Source organism: Panthera tigris, chromosome D3, assembly GCF_018350195.1.
Source record: "Panthera tigris isolate Pti1 chromosome D3, P.tigris_Pti1_mat1.1, whole genome shotgun sequence".
Lineage (NCBI taxonomy): Eukaryota > Metazoa > Chordata > Mammalia > Carnivora > Felidae > Panthera > Panthera tigris.
In genome coordinates, this window is record NC_056671.1 from 56,638,777 (window position 1) to 56,654,634 (window position 15,858).

Here is a 15,858-nt window from a genome sequence, read left to right on the forward strand (position 1 = left end):
AATTGGGTAAGCCTTTGACTTTTTTTTTTTTATTATTTTTTTTATTTTTTAATTTTTATTTATTTTTGAGAGAGAGCGCAAGCAAGGGAAGGGCAGAGAGAGAGACGGAGACACAGAATCCAAAGCAGGCTTCAGGCTCTGAGCCGTCAGCACAGAGCCCAACGCAGGGCTCAAACTCATGAGCTGTGAGATCATGACCTGAGCTGAAGTCAGGCACTTAACGGACTGAGCCACCCAGGCTCCCAGGTAAGCCTCTGACTCTTGAACTTGACTTAGATCATGAGCTCAAGGTTTGTGAGATTGAGCCCTGCTTCGGGCTCCGCGGCCAAAAAAAAAAGCCTTCTTGGGATTCTCTTTCTCCCTCTCTCTCTGCTCCTCCCCCACTCTCTTGCTCTCTCACTCTCTCATTCTCTCTCTCAAATAAATAAAAAGATTTAATTGCAACCAGAGACTTAATTTTGTTTCAGAGGTTTACTTTTCCAGCTTTGTAAGAAAATTTAACTGAAATTTGCAGCAACCTTGTAGAAGTATTTATGTCATCAGACATCATCTAACTCAGGTTTTTTAGACTATTTTCTGTCTTTCATGTCTGAGAGTATGTAAAATAAAATATAGTCAAGGCCCAGTACATAACCAAGATGTAAGTAAGGAGCTAGAGGAAGTCTAATTCTAGTTGCCAAATAGAGGAAGAATTCTCACTGTCTGGAAAACGGAGTAGAAAGTAGCTAGCAGAGGACAGGAGGTTGGACGGTGCTGAAGCATTCTTACCTCTAGCTGATTTTAGTATGTTACTATTGTCTGTCTCAGGCAGCATTCTCAAGACAGTCTGTTTGTTACATGGAACCATTTCTAATTTTTTGTCTTGAAAAAGGGTCACAAGTTTCCTGTAAAGCTTCTGCTGTTGCATGTAAATCTTGTCTTTAAGTTTTATAGGTTCTGTCCTTAGGGAGTCTTCTTTGACATGCAACATAAAGTGGCTGTGCTGGAACATTCATTCATTACATTATTACATTATTTATTACCTGCATCATTAAAAAAGATTGTTGTATATAATTATGACACAGTGTTTGTAATATAAGCTCTAGCTTTATTGTCTACCTTATAAGACACGGAAGGAAAAATTGAGTAATACAGAGAAAAGCAATGACAATAATTATAGGACTTAAAAGTATGGTCTTGGATTTGGAGTTAAATATTTTAAGGCATGATTTAATAACTCAGCTTCATACATGATTCTTCTTATGAAAAGAGAAAATCCTGTTTTAAGTAGTTATAAATAGGATAGTAGAGCTCCATAAAAGATAGAATGAAATATAATGGGACTAATTGCTTTCTAGATTAGGTTCAGCATTCGTAAGAACCGCCTAATAGTGATAATTAAATTCTAAATATCTTTAGAAATATAAAAGATAATGCACATTTAACCATTTTTTCAGTAAATATTTAAGTGCCTACTTTGATCCCAATCATAAGTTTATTTTTATTTTTCTAACATTTTTTTAAAAGTTCAAGTAATCTCTACACCCATTGTGGGGCTCGAACCCACCACCCTGAGATCACGAGTCGCATACTTGGGGCACCTGGTAGAGCATGCGACTCTTGGTCTCAGGGTTGTGAGTTCAAGCCCTCCACTGGGCATGAAGCCTACTTAAAAAAAAAAAAAAAAAAAAAAAGTCGTATGTTCTTCTGACTCAGCTAGCAGGCACCCTCATAAATTTATTTTTAAATTCCATTTATTTGAGTTTTAGTTTTTGAATAGGTAGTGTCATAACTTTTTGAGCATCATCTCCAATTATTGATATTAAAATGTGTTCCTATTTCATTGAGGTGTGTGGAGTCATATAATATTAACAGGTCTATAGATTGCTTGCCATCCTACTTCACATCAAGAGAAGAAAACTCATAGTTTCTTATGATTTTATGTTTAAAAAAATAATTGGTATAATCTTGTGTGGAAATACTAGGTGCCTTACCTTTGATCCTTCTACCTGACCAATTTCTTCTTTCTTACCATTGCTCTTGCTGCCTTCTCTGATACAGGTCAGTTTTACTTATGTTTTTTTGTTTGCTGTCTGTGCACCTCTCCTTCCACATAGAGTTTTTGTATGCATTAATCTTTGTTTAGTTTATTGATATAAGCCAAGTGCGTAGAACAGTGTTTGGCAGATATTTGTTAATTGAATGAATTATTTTTCCTTTGGCTTTTAGAAGTAGAGATACATTTCTTCTAGGGAAAAATACTCAGGTAGCAGACTATTCAAATATTTAGAGGCTTCAGTTTCTGGAAATGTGGCAGACTACGGATTTTTTTAAAAAAAAGTTTCCCTTTGTGTAAGATTAAAAATACTGGACCAGATATTCAAAATAGTTTTTAAAATGCATAGTTGAGCTGACAAACAGGTAAGGAAACGCCTCAGTGGTCAAAAACAAGAAATCTTGAATCCAGAGAAGTAGACTAATGTTGACACTGGCTGCTATGCTGGGGCTTCTGGTATCTGTCGATCCCTGGACGCCTAGAGCTTTGAATTTTGCAGGGTGACAATGGGGTACTAGGTAGAGTGTAGGGATCAAGCAAGATGAGAAGATGCACAGTCTGTGTATAAAGCTGAAACTCCATGAAAGGTGTTGGTGGGTAACTTGGAAAAAAAATTAGACACTTGTCCCACAGTGAGGGGTGGGGCAAGTAGGAGTAGGGGAAGGGGGGTTACTTGTCTCAGCCTGTCTTTCATCGGAGAGGGGAGTCTTCCTTGAGAAATGGTAACTGCAAGTCCACTCTCACTGGATTTGGACTTGGAGATCCTACTGCTTGAATGGAGCAAAAAAACAAAAACAAAAATCCAAGCCACAATAAAAAAAAAGGGATACTTGACCGCAGTTAAAAAAAAAAAAAAAAAAGCTACCTAGGAATAAATATAAAAAGAGGTGACAAGTTATATAGAAAGTTATAAAAGTTACATTAGAAGACCTAAATAAATTTGGGGGCCAGCTATGTTCATAGGGAGAAAAACTATGTGTTGTAAACATACCAATTAATCTGTCATTAATGTATAAATTCATTGCTATTTCAATAAAAACCCTGCAGGGTATGGCTTTATTTGTTTTTGTGGGACTTGACAAATTAATTCTAAAATTTATTTGGAAAAGCAAACTACCAGGAATAGCCAAGATATTTTCTGAAGACCACTTGTCTTGCTAGATTTTAAGACTACTGTGAAACTATAGTAATTGAGATCATGTAGTAATAGGGCAAGGATAGACACTAGGGAATGGAGGAAAATTGAGGTGAAATACAGAACTGTACATACTTGGAAATCTGATACATAACGGAGCTAGTGTTACAAATCAAATAAGGAAATGGAATACTCTGTAAGTGGTGTTGGTATTATTTATCCACATTGGGGGAAAAAAAAAGATTTCAACCTCACACCATATTCAAAAAAACTAATTCCAGATGGATTAAAAATGTAATTGTGAAATGATAAACGTAAGCTTTCAGAATAAAATATTAGAGAATTTTATGACCTCAGACTTTCTTAAGAAGATGCTAAAAGCAAAACAGTTGCAGGAAAAGGTTAATAAATGTGGCTGTATTAAAATTACGATCTTTTATTTCTTCTTTACAACAGAGTGTAGAGACTAGTCACAAGTACAGAAGTAGAAGATATTTTTTGAAGAGATTTCTACAATTGACAAATTTTTATCACAGTGATATACACACGTATGTATATATATCCACACACATATATGACAATGAGAAAGGTAAATGGACAATAGAAAAGAAAAGCCATTTCGTAGAAGAAAAATGTTAGGCATTAAATATTTGTCAACCAGGAAATGCACAGGAAAACTATATCGAATATAAAACTTGGACAATATCAGGTATGCCACTGCAGTGCTCTGTGGCAGAAGTCAACAAACTGTAAAGCTCCAGATAGTAAATATTTTAGGCTTTGCAGGCCATACAGTCTTTGTTGCAGTTCCTCAGCTTTGGTGTTATAGTGCAAAAGCATCCATAAACCATTCATAAAGAAATAGAATGGGTGTGGTTGTGTTTGCATAAAATTTTGTTTATAAAAATAGCAATTTGCCAATCATCTGCTCTATGGCACCAAAGAAAAGTTAGCTATTAATACAGCAATGTGGACAAATCGTAAAAACGTGTTGGAGTAAAAAGGTAGCAAAAGACTATTCTATTATGATTCCATTTCTGTAAACTCTGGAGGTAGATGATAAAGGCTACAGATTTATGGGTTTTATCATGATTACTGGGACTTGGCTGATTTTGAATTCCGGTCTTTAGAAATTCTGTGTGACTTTGGCCAAATTACCCAACCTTTTAAAGTGTCTGTTTTCTTATCTGTAAGGTGAAGAGCATAACAGTACCTAGCTCACTGCTCAGTGGGAGGCTTATGTAACATAGTGCCTCTGAGAGTGCTTAGCTCTCAGTAAGTGCAGTAGCCTTTGCTGTGCTTTCATTCTCCTTCTTTAACTTCTGTACCCCCATTAAAGGAAGGAGTAGTCTTTCTAGCTTTAGGAACTGTAGATTTTTTTTTTTTTTTTATCCGTAGCTTTCCACTACATATGGCTAATGGGATTAGTAGTAAGGTTTGAGTAGTGTTTCATTTCTCTTACTTAGCACAGTTTAGGAGACCCTCTGGTGTTTTTTAGTGTCATGTTTAAATCACCAAACTCCCTGCAGCTTGCTAAATATTGACAAAAACAGCTTCCAGTGTCACTTAACCTTCCTCTGTAGCATTTCGTCTTGTGGAGAACTCCTTTCTGAGAACTTGGTTCTTTTTTGGTTTTATGTGTCACTCTCCAGATTCTTCTTTGACCTCTTAGACCTTCCGGTTCTCTAAATGTGGATGTTCTGCTTACTCCTAAAACATGACTCTTGAGCTTCCTCAGCTGAAACATGAAGATAAAACCCACTTGAAAGGTTTGTTAGTCTAAAATTTTCTCATGCACAGTCATCTATAGAGGAACCTTCTACCCATAGATTCTTTTATGCTGAGGTGGAGTCTTGTATGAAGACAGACAGAACTAATGAGTTCTATTAGTATAGAACTCTCTTCTATTTGAGAGTAGCAGGGATACATGGATGTAATGTACATGGCACATCGCAGGCAGTCTGACAGTTTTCTGCTCAGTCTTTTGTCTGTGGCTGCTATTCTCTGTGCCTTCTGTCTGACCACCTGGAATCCTTTATCACAGGGATTCATGGTGACTGTGTCCTCCCTAAGGACAGTGACATTGTCTAACTCTTTGCTCTCCCAGGGTCTAATAAAATGTGTGGCATATAGTAAGTGTGCATTATTAAATTGAAGTTAAGTGAATGAGTGTATTCATGCCTTGATTTTGTTCACAAAATGCTAATGTTTGCAGTATTTGGCCTGCCACAGTGGAATGTTAAATCCATTCGTAATTCTAACTTAGCTTTGAGCTATCTAGAACAAGCTTAAAAGTTGTTTTTTTTTTGTATTTCAAAAAATTCTAAATATATAAAAGAAATAGTAAAATGAATCTCCTTAAACCTGTATCCATCTTCCATATTCAACTAAGGTTAAGATTTGCCACATGTGCTTTACTTCTCAATCCCTGCTACTCCTGACCCCCAAGCCCAAGTATTTTAAAGTAATTCAAGACATCATGTCATTTTACCTGTAACATTCTTCAGTATGGATCTTTAATAATGAGAATGTTCTCAAATCTAGCCTTATTGCTGTTGTTACTCCTGATAAAACTAACATTAATTCCCTAATGTCATCTAATACCCAGTCAGATTTCCCCAGTGGTCTTTAAAATGTCTGAGTTGGTTTGTAGAGTCGAAAGTCAAACAAATCCACACGTTACGATTGGTCTTTGTGAAAAAACTCTTCTGTGGAGAAATAAAACGATACCTAATTTTTATTATTTCTCTCTCCTTCTCCTTTGCTCTTTTTAAAATAACTCTCCCTCCAGATTAAGGTTCTTTATCATAAAACCATAAACTTTGCTGTATCAGGTAACTCTTTCATCTTCTCCTTTAAGACTACTTTGCTGTTCTTTTTTTGGTAATCAAGCACTTCATGTATATAGGGCAGTACTACAGTTAACAGCACAGCAAAATGCAAAACTGAAAGTTATAGTTAAATTTAACTGTTCTCTGCAGTGGTGTTAGGACTTCTCATTAAAGCTGTAAAATTATTTTATATTCATTAAAAAGTATATGCTCTCGAGGCGCCAGGGTGGCTCATTTGGTTAAGCGTCTGACTTCGGCTCAGGTCGTGATCTCACCATTCGTGAGTTTGAGCCCCGCGTTGGGCTCTGAGCTGACAGCTGGGAGCCTGGAGCCTGCTTCAGATTCTGTCTCCCTTTCTCTCTGCCCCTCCCCCGTTCACGCTCTGTCTCTCTCTCTGTCTCTTAAAACTGAATAAAAGTTGGGCGCCTGGGTGGTTTGGTCGGTTAAGCGTCCGACTTCGGCTCAGGTCATGATCTCACGGTCCGTGAGTTTGAGCCCTGCGTCGGGCTCTGTGCTGACAGCTCAGAGCCTGGAGCCTGTTTCAGATTCTGTGTCTCCCTCTCTCTCTGCTCCTCCCCTGTTCATGCTCTGTCTCTGTCTCGAAAATAAATAAACGTTAAAAAAAAAATTTAAAAAAACTGAATAAAAGTTAAAATTTTAAATAAAAAAATAAAAAGTATATGCTCTTTGATAATGTTTAAATGTATCTTAACTATTTTAATTATTTTTGAATTTATAGTTATAAGAAGGAAGCTAAATCCAGGCTGGAACATAGTAGGTATGTTTGAAAAACCCTGGTCATGTGTGAACTTAATTCTTAAATTCTCTAAAGCTAAAGTAGAGAAATGTCATCTGCAAAAAAACCCTATCTTAGTTACATTTTTATTAGTGATAAAAACATGTGCAACTGTGGAGTGTTAAGTAGGAAGCAAAGAGAACCCTAGTGTTCAGAGGTTTTAGCAGAATTGGGAGAATTCAGTGGAACTGAAAAAAATAATGCAGAAGAAGTGTTTTGAGCTATTGATGTGAATATAGCAGGATTCTTTCAGGGATTTTTTTTTTCCAGTAATTTTCCTGTTAACTTTCTACTACATTCTTAAATGTAAACATACTGATCTCAGAGGTTGTTGTCTTGTTTTGTTTTGTTTCTTGGTTCTGAGATCAGGAAGCAAATCCTATTATCTGCCCCCAAAGGACTGAAAAAAATTCCAAGAAAAGGCACTTGGGATGCTAGGGCCTAGTATGGATCTCAGCTAGTGTCAGTGCAGAAGCCATCTGAGACTGGGGGAAAACCACATTGAGGGAGTGAGGTGGGGAATAGCTATTCACAGAAGCACAAGGCAGGGGGCCAGAAAGTTGAATAAAATCAGCAGCAGAGAATGCAGAACAACCACTAACGTTGTAAGCTAAGAAACAAATTTAAGTGGCATTAGAGAGAAACCAAATAAGTGAGAAATCAAATTAGGAAAAAAAACCCACGCAAAAACGAATGTACCAAATTGCTGACTAGGTAAGGAAAGAAAATGAAGGGTATGTTTTGCATTGTGTGGTACTTGTGGTAAGTCATGACCACTAGATTATCGTCTTTCTGTAACAGGCCAATAAGTACACAAGGACTTTGTTGTTGTTTTCTTGTGTTCTTTTTCACGTGTTTACCTAAATATTTTAGACCATTATCTTGCACCAAAATCTAAAATCTACCTTCATTCCAAACTTGTGTTTTCATCTGGTCTGTTGAGCAAATTTAAAAAACTTTTAGATCTGAAAAGGTCACTTAAGTTAGTAACGTCACACAGTGTTTTGGATGAAGTAGTTCTGAAAAGAACCTTCCTGTTTGCAGTTGTAAGAGACAGCTAAATTTTATCTGAAGGTACCGTTGTCCTGTGATATTTTTGCTTCTCAGATGATCCAGTTGTGGAAGCAGAAAACTGTGGCACCAGCTCTGGGGAATGCATGGAGAAGGAAAAATAGGGAAAAGGGAATGACAACAGAGATTTCCATTTAGTCTGCAAATTGTTTTTGGTGTTTCTCATCCCTAGCCTGAGCCAAGAGACTGTGGGATTGTTTTGTTATCCAAACTGGCGGTAGCAGTGCTGGTGGCAATAGCATAGTAGCGGTCTGCGCTCTCCAAGTGTGGTTGGCCCGTGTCTGTCGAATTCTTTATCCACTCTGGTTGGGCCACCTCATAAAGTGTACATGTTGCCTTTGTAGTTTTTCTTGGTCTGTGGGCCAGCAGTTGTCTGTGGTTAACATTTGAGAATCTCTGTTTCAAATCTGAGGGATAAAAGATTTTTTTAATAAAAAATTAAAAACAGAGAAAAGTACAGTAGCACAATCTGCCTTATCTTCACACTTTCCCCCTGTTTTCTTCTGTGTCAGTTAGCCTAGCCATAGGTTTGGTTGCATTTAAAAGATCCCTGCAACCTTTCTTCCCCCTGGAAAAGGTGCTTTAAAAGGGACTTTTTTCCTTTCTGGCTGTGGCAGTTGTTTGGTTCAAGGACCGGACATCTCACTTCTGCTTTCCAGTCCTTACCTCGTAGCTTTCTTTTTTTCTCAAGGTCATCATCTCACAGTTGCAGCTCCATCCTTCACGTCCCTATTCCAGGCAGGAGAATAAATGAAGGAGTAAGGGCAAAGGGTCCCTGTCCCCGTGAAGTCCTCATCCTTTCAGTATCTTTCCCATAGTCCCACCCAGTGATTGCTGATTTTATCTTGTTGGCTACCTTCAGCTTGCTGGCAGGCCAAGAGAGGTAAATTGCCACTGTTATTAATACAGCAGTTTGATGTATAAGACGGAGGAAGAAAATTGGTATTTGGTGAGAAACTAGCAGTCTGCCACAATTTAGATCTTTTGTATAAAAAAAGTTCCAGTATTATTGAAGCCCTTCCTTCCCTCCTCAGAAATACCCATAATGTGAATTTGGCATATTGTATTCCTTCATGTTATGCTGTTTTTACAATATATGTTTGTGTCCATGGGATGTTTTATTTTAATATGCTTTAAAACTGTGTATAAATGGAACATACTATACATACATTGCTTTTTTTATTCAACAGTGTTTACCAATATTGATGCACATGGTTCTAGTTTAATTGTAATTGCTATATATTATTCTGTCACAGTTTATTCATTCTCCTCTTGCTGTGCATCTAGGTTGTTTACCCCCCCCCCCCCCCCCCCCCCCCCCCCCGCTTATAAACCATGCTGTAGTCTTTGTTCATGTCTCCTTGTAAGTATGTGAGAGAGAGTTTCTCCCGGGTATATACCTGAAGTGGAATTACTGAATAATGGGGTAGTGTTTTCTTCAGCTATTCTGGATAATGCCGGACTGCTCTCCAAAGTGGCTGTGCCAAATTACACTTGGAACAACATTGTATGAGTGTCCCATTTATTCCTTATTAACATTTGTGTTTTGCCAGTTTGATGAGGTCACGTTCATTTCTCTGAATACTATTGAAGTTGAGCATATTTTCATGTTCATTGGCTTTTTATGGTTCCTTACCTGTGATTTACCCATTACCATGACAATTTTCATTCCACTTTGTTGCTTGTTTTAAGTTGAAGGGTTTTTTTTTTAAGTTTATTTATTTTTATGTATTAAAAAAAAAATTTTTTTTAAGTGTATTTATTTTGAGGCGGGGGGGGGGGCGGAGAGAGAGAATCCCAAGCAGGCTCCACGCTATCAGCACAGAGCCCAATGTGGGGCTCAATCACATGAACTGTGAGATCATGACCCGAGCTGAGATCAAGAATTGGATGCTTAAGCAATTGAGCCACCCAGGTGCCCCTGTTTATTTATTTATTTGAGAGAGAGAGAGAGAGAGAGAGAATGAATGAATCCCAAGCAGGCTCCATGCTGTCAGCAGAGAGCCCACGTGGGGCTCTGTCTCCTGAATTAATGAGATCATGATCTGAGCCTAAACCAAGAGTTGGACTCTTAACTGACTGAGCCACCCAGGTGCCCTGGAGAAATTATTAATACATTCTGATATTAATCTTTTCTTATAATTTCTCTTGTGGATATTTCCCCCCTAGTCTTTGGTTTATCATTTAACTGTCTATGATGATGTCTTTGGTTATATTTAAAAAATTAATTTTCATGTAGTAGAAATTACTCACTTTTTCCTTTTATGGTTTGTGCTTTTGGGGATTATTTAAGAAATTCTTCATACCCAAAGATACAAAGATACTTGCTTATATTTTATTTAAAAATTTTAGAACTGTATATCCTCAAATCTTTAATTCACCTAGAATTAGGGGTTTTTTTAATGATGTGAGGTGGGAGTTTTATTTTTACACGTGGATGAACATTTATTAAACAGTCTATCTTTTTCACACCGGTGTATAGTGACACCTGTCATGTATCAAGTTTGTATGATCATTTGGGTCTGATTCTGTACTCTTCATTCTCTTCTATGGTCCTTTAATCTGTCTCTGCCCATGTATCACACTGACTTAATTACTGCAGCTTGATATATGGTAGAGTTCTCTCATCCTGTTCAAACTTTTATTTGCTTCCATGGCTTTGCTCTCCCATGTGATTTTACCCTGCTTTTAAAGTTCTATATATAAAAAAAATTGTATTGAGATTTTGATTGGAACTGTATTAAATGTATAGATTAATATTGAGAGGATTTATTTCTTTAATAAACCATCCATATTTGAACATGCTGTTTTTATTTTTTAAAGGGACTTTCTAAGCAATTTTCTAGTTATTATCGGCAAAAATAGTTTATTGAATTTTGCATGTTGAACTTGTATCCAGCAGGCTTGCCAAAAGTTCTCACTAGTTCTAAATGTCTTTATTTGCTTGGATTTCTCTATCATTTCTCTCTCTCTGTCTCTGTTTTTTTCTTCTGCTTTCCAATTCTTAAATCTTTTGTTTCATATTCTTGTTTTACTCTTCTAGGTATGACTTCTAGTATGTCGTTGAGAGGAAGAAGTGATAGAAGACATTTTTATCCTTTTACTAACTTTAAAGAGAATGCTTCCAGGACTTTACCAGTAACTGTTTTGTTTACTGTAGATTTGGGGCAGATATCCTTTATCAGGTTAACAAAGTTTATTCTTCATTTCAGTCTCCTGGGATTTCTTTTGTTTGTTTTACATACCATGAATGGGTACTAGGTTGTACTATTTCACATAAAATGTAAGTCCCTTGCAACTATGTAGTTCCACTTACTCCCACCTCTATTGTTTGCTCTAATTTTTGCATATATTACATCTTCATACTTACAGATCTGGTGTCACTTCCCTTCTGCCTGAAGAACTTCCTTTATATCATTGGATGTAGTACAGGTCTGCAAGAGACGAGTTGTTTTGGCTTCTCTTTACCTGAAAATTGTTTTGCGTAATGAGAAGTCAACTGTTATTTTTTCCTCTGTATATAATATGTCTTTTTCCTCTGGCTGCTTTCAGGATTTTCTCTGTATCTTTAGTGTTCAGCACTTTTTTTTTTTTATTATACGGTTTTTTTTTTTTTTTAAGTTTATTCACTTATTTTGAGAGAAAAAGAGAGAGTATGAGTGAGGGAGAAGCAGAGAGGGAGGGAAAGAGGGAGAGAGAGAATCCCAGGCAAGCTCCACGCTGTCAGTACAGAGCCCGACTCAGGGCTTGAACCCACGAAACCACCCAGGTGCCCCTACTGTTCAGCACTTTGAATATGATGTGCTGTAGTTGGGATTTTCCATGTATTTATCTTGCTTAGCGTTCACTGGACTTAGATTTGAAATTTTATGTTTTCTCCAAATTGTGTACATTTTCAGCTGTTATTTTTGCATATACTTTTCTGTATAATTTTCTATAGGATTTTTGTATAATCTCCTTTTGCGACTCTGATTTCATATATACTAAACTCTGTGATATTGTACCATAACTCACTGAAGCTCTGTTCACTAAAAGATTGTTCTTTCCTCTCAGATCTTCAGATTGGATCAGATTGGATACTTGCTTTTTTTTTTTTTTTTTTTTTTTTTAGAGAGAGACTGGGCAGTGGAGTGGCAGAGAAGGGGGGGGGGGGGGGGGAGAATCCTAAGCAGGCTCTTTGTTGTCAGTGCAGAGCCCAGTGTGGGGCCCGATCCCACAAACAGTGAGATCATGAACTGATCAGGAGTCAGACACTTCACCAACTGAGCCATCCACGTACCCCAGATACTTGCTTTTTGATGTATCTTTAAATTGACTGATCCTTTACAAGCATACCTCATTTTATTGCACTTTGCAGGTGCTGTGTTTTACACACTAAAGGTCTGTGGCAGCCCCGTGTTGAACAAGTGTATTGGCACCATTTTCCAATGGCATCTGTTCACTTTGCGTCTCTGGGTCATATTTTGGTAATTCTTAAAGTATTTCAAACTTTTTCGTTATATTATTATGTTTGTTATGGTGACCTTGAATTAGTGAGCTTTGATGTTCCGGGGTGCCCATAAACTGTACGCATGGAAGACAGTGAACTTAGTTGGTAAATGTTGTGTGTGTTCTGACTGCTTCACCTCTCTCCCTTTCTGCGGGCCTCCCTATTCACCAAGACACAAAAGAAATTAAGTTAGGACAATTTTAACCCTACAGTGGCCTCTCAGTGTTCAAGTAAAAGGAAGCGTCACCTGTCTCTTACTTTAAATCAAAAGCTAGAAATGATTAAGCTTAGTGAGGAAGACATGTTGAAAACTGAGATAGGCTGAAAGCTAGGTGTATTCCACCAAACAGCCAAGTTGTGAATGCAAAGGCAGAGTCCTTGAAGGAAATTAAAAGTGCAACTCCAGTGGAGAATGAGAAGAAAGCCAAACACCCTTATTGCTGATACAGAGGAAGTTTTAGTGGTATGAATATTATGTCAGGCCAGCCACAACATTCCCTTAAGTCGGAGCCTAATCCAGAGCAAGACCCTAACTCTCTTCAATTCTGTGAAGGCTGAGAGAGGTGAGGAAGCTGCAGAAGAAAAGTTTGAGGCTGGCAGAGGTTCATGAGGTTTAAGGAAATAAGCCGTCTCTACAAAAGTACAAGGTGAAGCAGCAGGTACTGGTGTAGAAGCTGCAGCAGTTGATCCAGAAGATGTAGTGAAGCTAATGAAGGTGGCCACACCAAACAACCGATTTTCAGTGTAGATGAGACAGCCTTCTATTGAATGAGAATGCCATCCAGGAATTTTATAGCTAGAGAGAAGTCAGTGCCTGGTTTCAAAGCTTCAAAGGACAGCCTGACTACCTTATTGGGGGCTAACACAGCCGGTGACTTTAAGTTGAAACCAGTGTTCATTGACCATTCTGAAAATTCTAGGGCCGTTAAGAATTATGCTGAATCTGCCTGTGCTCTAGAAATGGAACAACAAAGCTTGGATGACAGCACATCTGTTTACAGCATGGTTTACTGAATATTTTAAGCCCACTGCTGAGACCTACTGCTCAGGAAAAAAAAACCTTTCAAAATATTACTGCTCATTGACAATGCGCCTGGTCACCCAAGAGCTCTGATGGAGATGTACAATGAGATTAATGTTGTTTTCATGTCTGCGACCACAACATCCATTTTTAGCTCATGGATCAAAGAATATTTTTTTACTTCTAAGTCTAATTATTTAAGAAATACGTTTTGGGGCACCTTGCTGACTCAGTCGGTTAAGCGTCTTGACTCTTTCTGCTCAGGTCATGATCTCTGGGTTCGTGAGATTGAGCCCTGTGTTGGGCTCTGTGCTGATGGTGTGGAGCCTGCTTGGGATACAGAATGTTTTAAATGTGTTTTTGTGATGTATAATTCTGTTTTCTCCTAAAGAGCGTTGATTCTTTCTTGTTCTAGCAGGCTGGCTGGACTTAAATTCCAAACTCTGTTTCTCCTGCATTGGGCAGTATACCTGATATCTTGCTCAGTTCTTTCATCCATTTTAGCTGTTGCTCTTTTGGGAGACCTCTGGAGTCTCCTGTGTTGTGTGTTCAGGGCTCAGCTAAGGATTGTGGCGGAGTTTACATATATTAACATATCTAGGATTTTCTTCCTCACTTTCCAATTGCTCTACTAGCCCCAGACTTCATTAGTTGTTGCCGAGAGCCAGTGAATGACTGTCCTCTAGTTTGACCTACTCTACGCTATGCAGGCTGGTATCTGCCCGTAGGCAAGTAGCAATATAAAGGCAAATCTCAGTTCTCCTATTTCAAGGATTGGCTTCTCTTTTCTGTCTTTTGGTTGCTATCCAGTGCTTCTCTAATTGCTTTAATTTCTTTTTTTAAATGTTTTTATTTGAATTACAGTTAGTTAACACACAGTGTAATATTAGTGTTACGTATACAATATAGTGATTCAACGCTTCTATACAACACGGGGTGCTCATCACAAGTGCAGTCCTTAATCCCCATAACTTATTTAACCTATCCAGTGCTTTTCAATAGTGGTTTTTACATTTTGGCCAGAGTTTATAATTGTTGTTTGTGGGAAGGTTAGTCCAGTATAAGCTATTTCACCTTTCTGTGTGTCTTTCACGCTTTCATTTTTTTTAAAGACTTTTTTAAGATCAGTTTTAGGTTTACAATAAAATTGAGGGGAAGGTATAGAGATTTCCCATATGCCTCCTGCCTTCACATGCTCATAGCTCCCCTGTTATCAGCATTACTCACCATAGTGGTACATGTTTTCGCCAAGGATAAACTTGCACTGACATATCATAACCACCCTAAGAGTTCACTTTTCGTGGTATACACTGTATGGGTTTGAACCAATGTATAAGGACATTATGTACAATAGACAGTATTTTCACTGCCTAAAAATCCTCTCTGATCTGCCTATCTCAACCCCCACCCCTGCAACCATCGATCTTTTTTTGTCTCCATAGTTTTGCTTTTTCTAGAATGTTATATAGTTGAGATCATACAGTACGTGATTGGTTTCTTTCACTTGGCAATATACATTTAAGATTCCTTCATGCCTTTTCATGGCTTGATAGCTCATATATATATATATATATATATATATATATATATATATATATGTATATGTATATATGTATATATATGTATATGTATACGTGGGTATATATATACACACACATATATGTGAGTGTGTATATGTGTGTGTGTATATATATGTATGTATGTGTATATATATATATACATATATATATATAGTTTATTTTGAGAGAGAGCACGTGCATGCAAGGTAAGGGCAGAGAGAGGAAAGAGAGAGAATCCCTGACACAGGGCTTGATCCCATGAACCGTGAGTTCGTGACCTGAGCCAAAATCAAGAATTGGGTGCTTAACCGGCAGCCACCCAGTTGCCCCTCCTGTTTTATTTTTAATTGATTGATAGTCTTTCTTTCAACTTTGGTTTTTAAGTTGTACATTCTGTTTTTACTTTACTAATTGTTACCTTTAAATTTTCAATAATGTTTAATCTTAAAACGTCTAAAATTAATCACCTATCTTTATCCTGTACCTGAACATAACAACCTTACAATGCTTTAATTTTAGCTACCTTTTTTCTTACACAGTATTGCTTTCTGGTTTTTCATTTATTTAACAAATGATGATTGAACTCTTATGTGCTAGGTATTATTCCAGATGTTATAGTAAAATCATTAAACAGAATTTCTACCCTCATGAAGTTTGTGACATAAGTAATAAATTAATCAATATATATTTTGCTGTAAATTAGTGTTTGGTGCTAGAATGGAAAGTAGAGCCTAAATGTCCATCAACTGATGAATGGATAAAGAAATTGTGGTTTATATACCCAATGGAGTACTATGTGGCAATGAGAAAGAATGAAATATGGCCCTTTGTAGCAACATGGATGGAACTGGAGAGTGTGATGCTAAGTGAAATAAGCCATACAGAGAAAGACAGATACCATATGTTTTCACTCTTATGTGG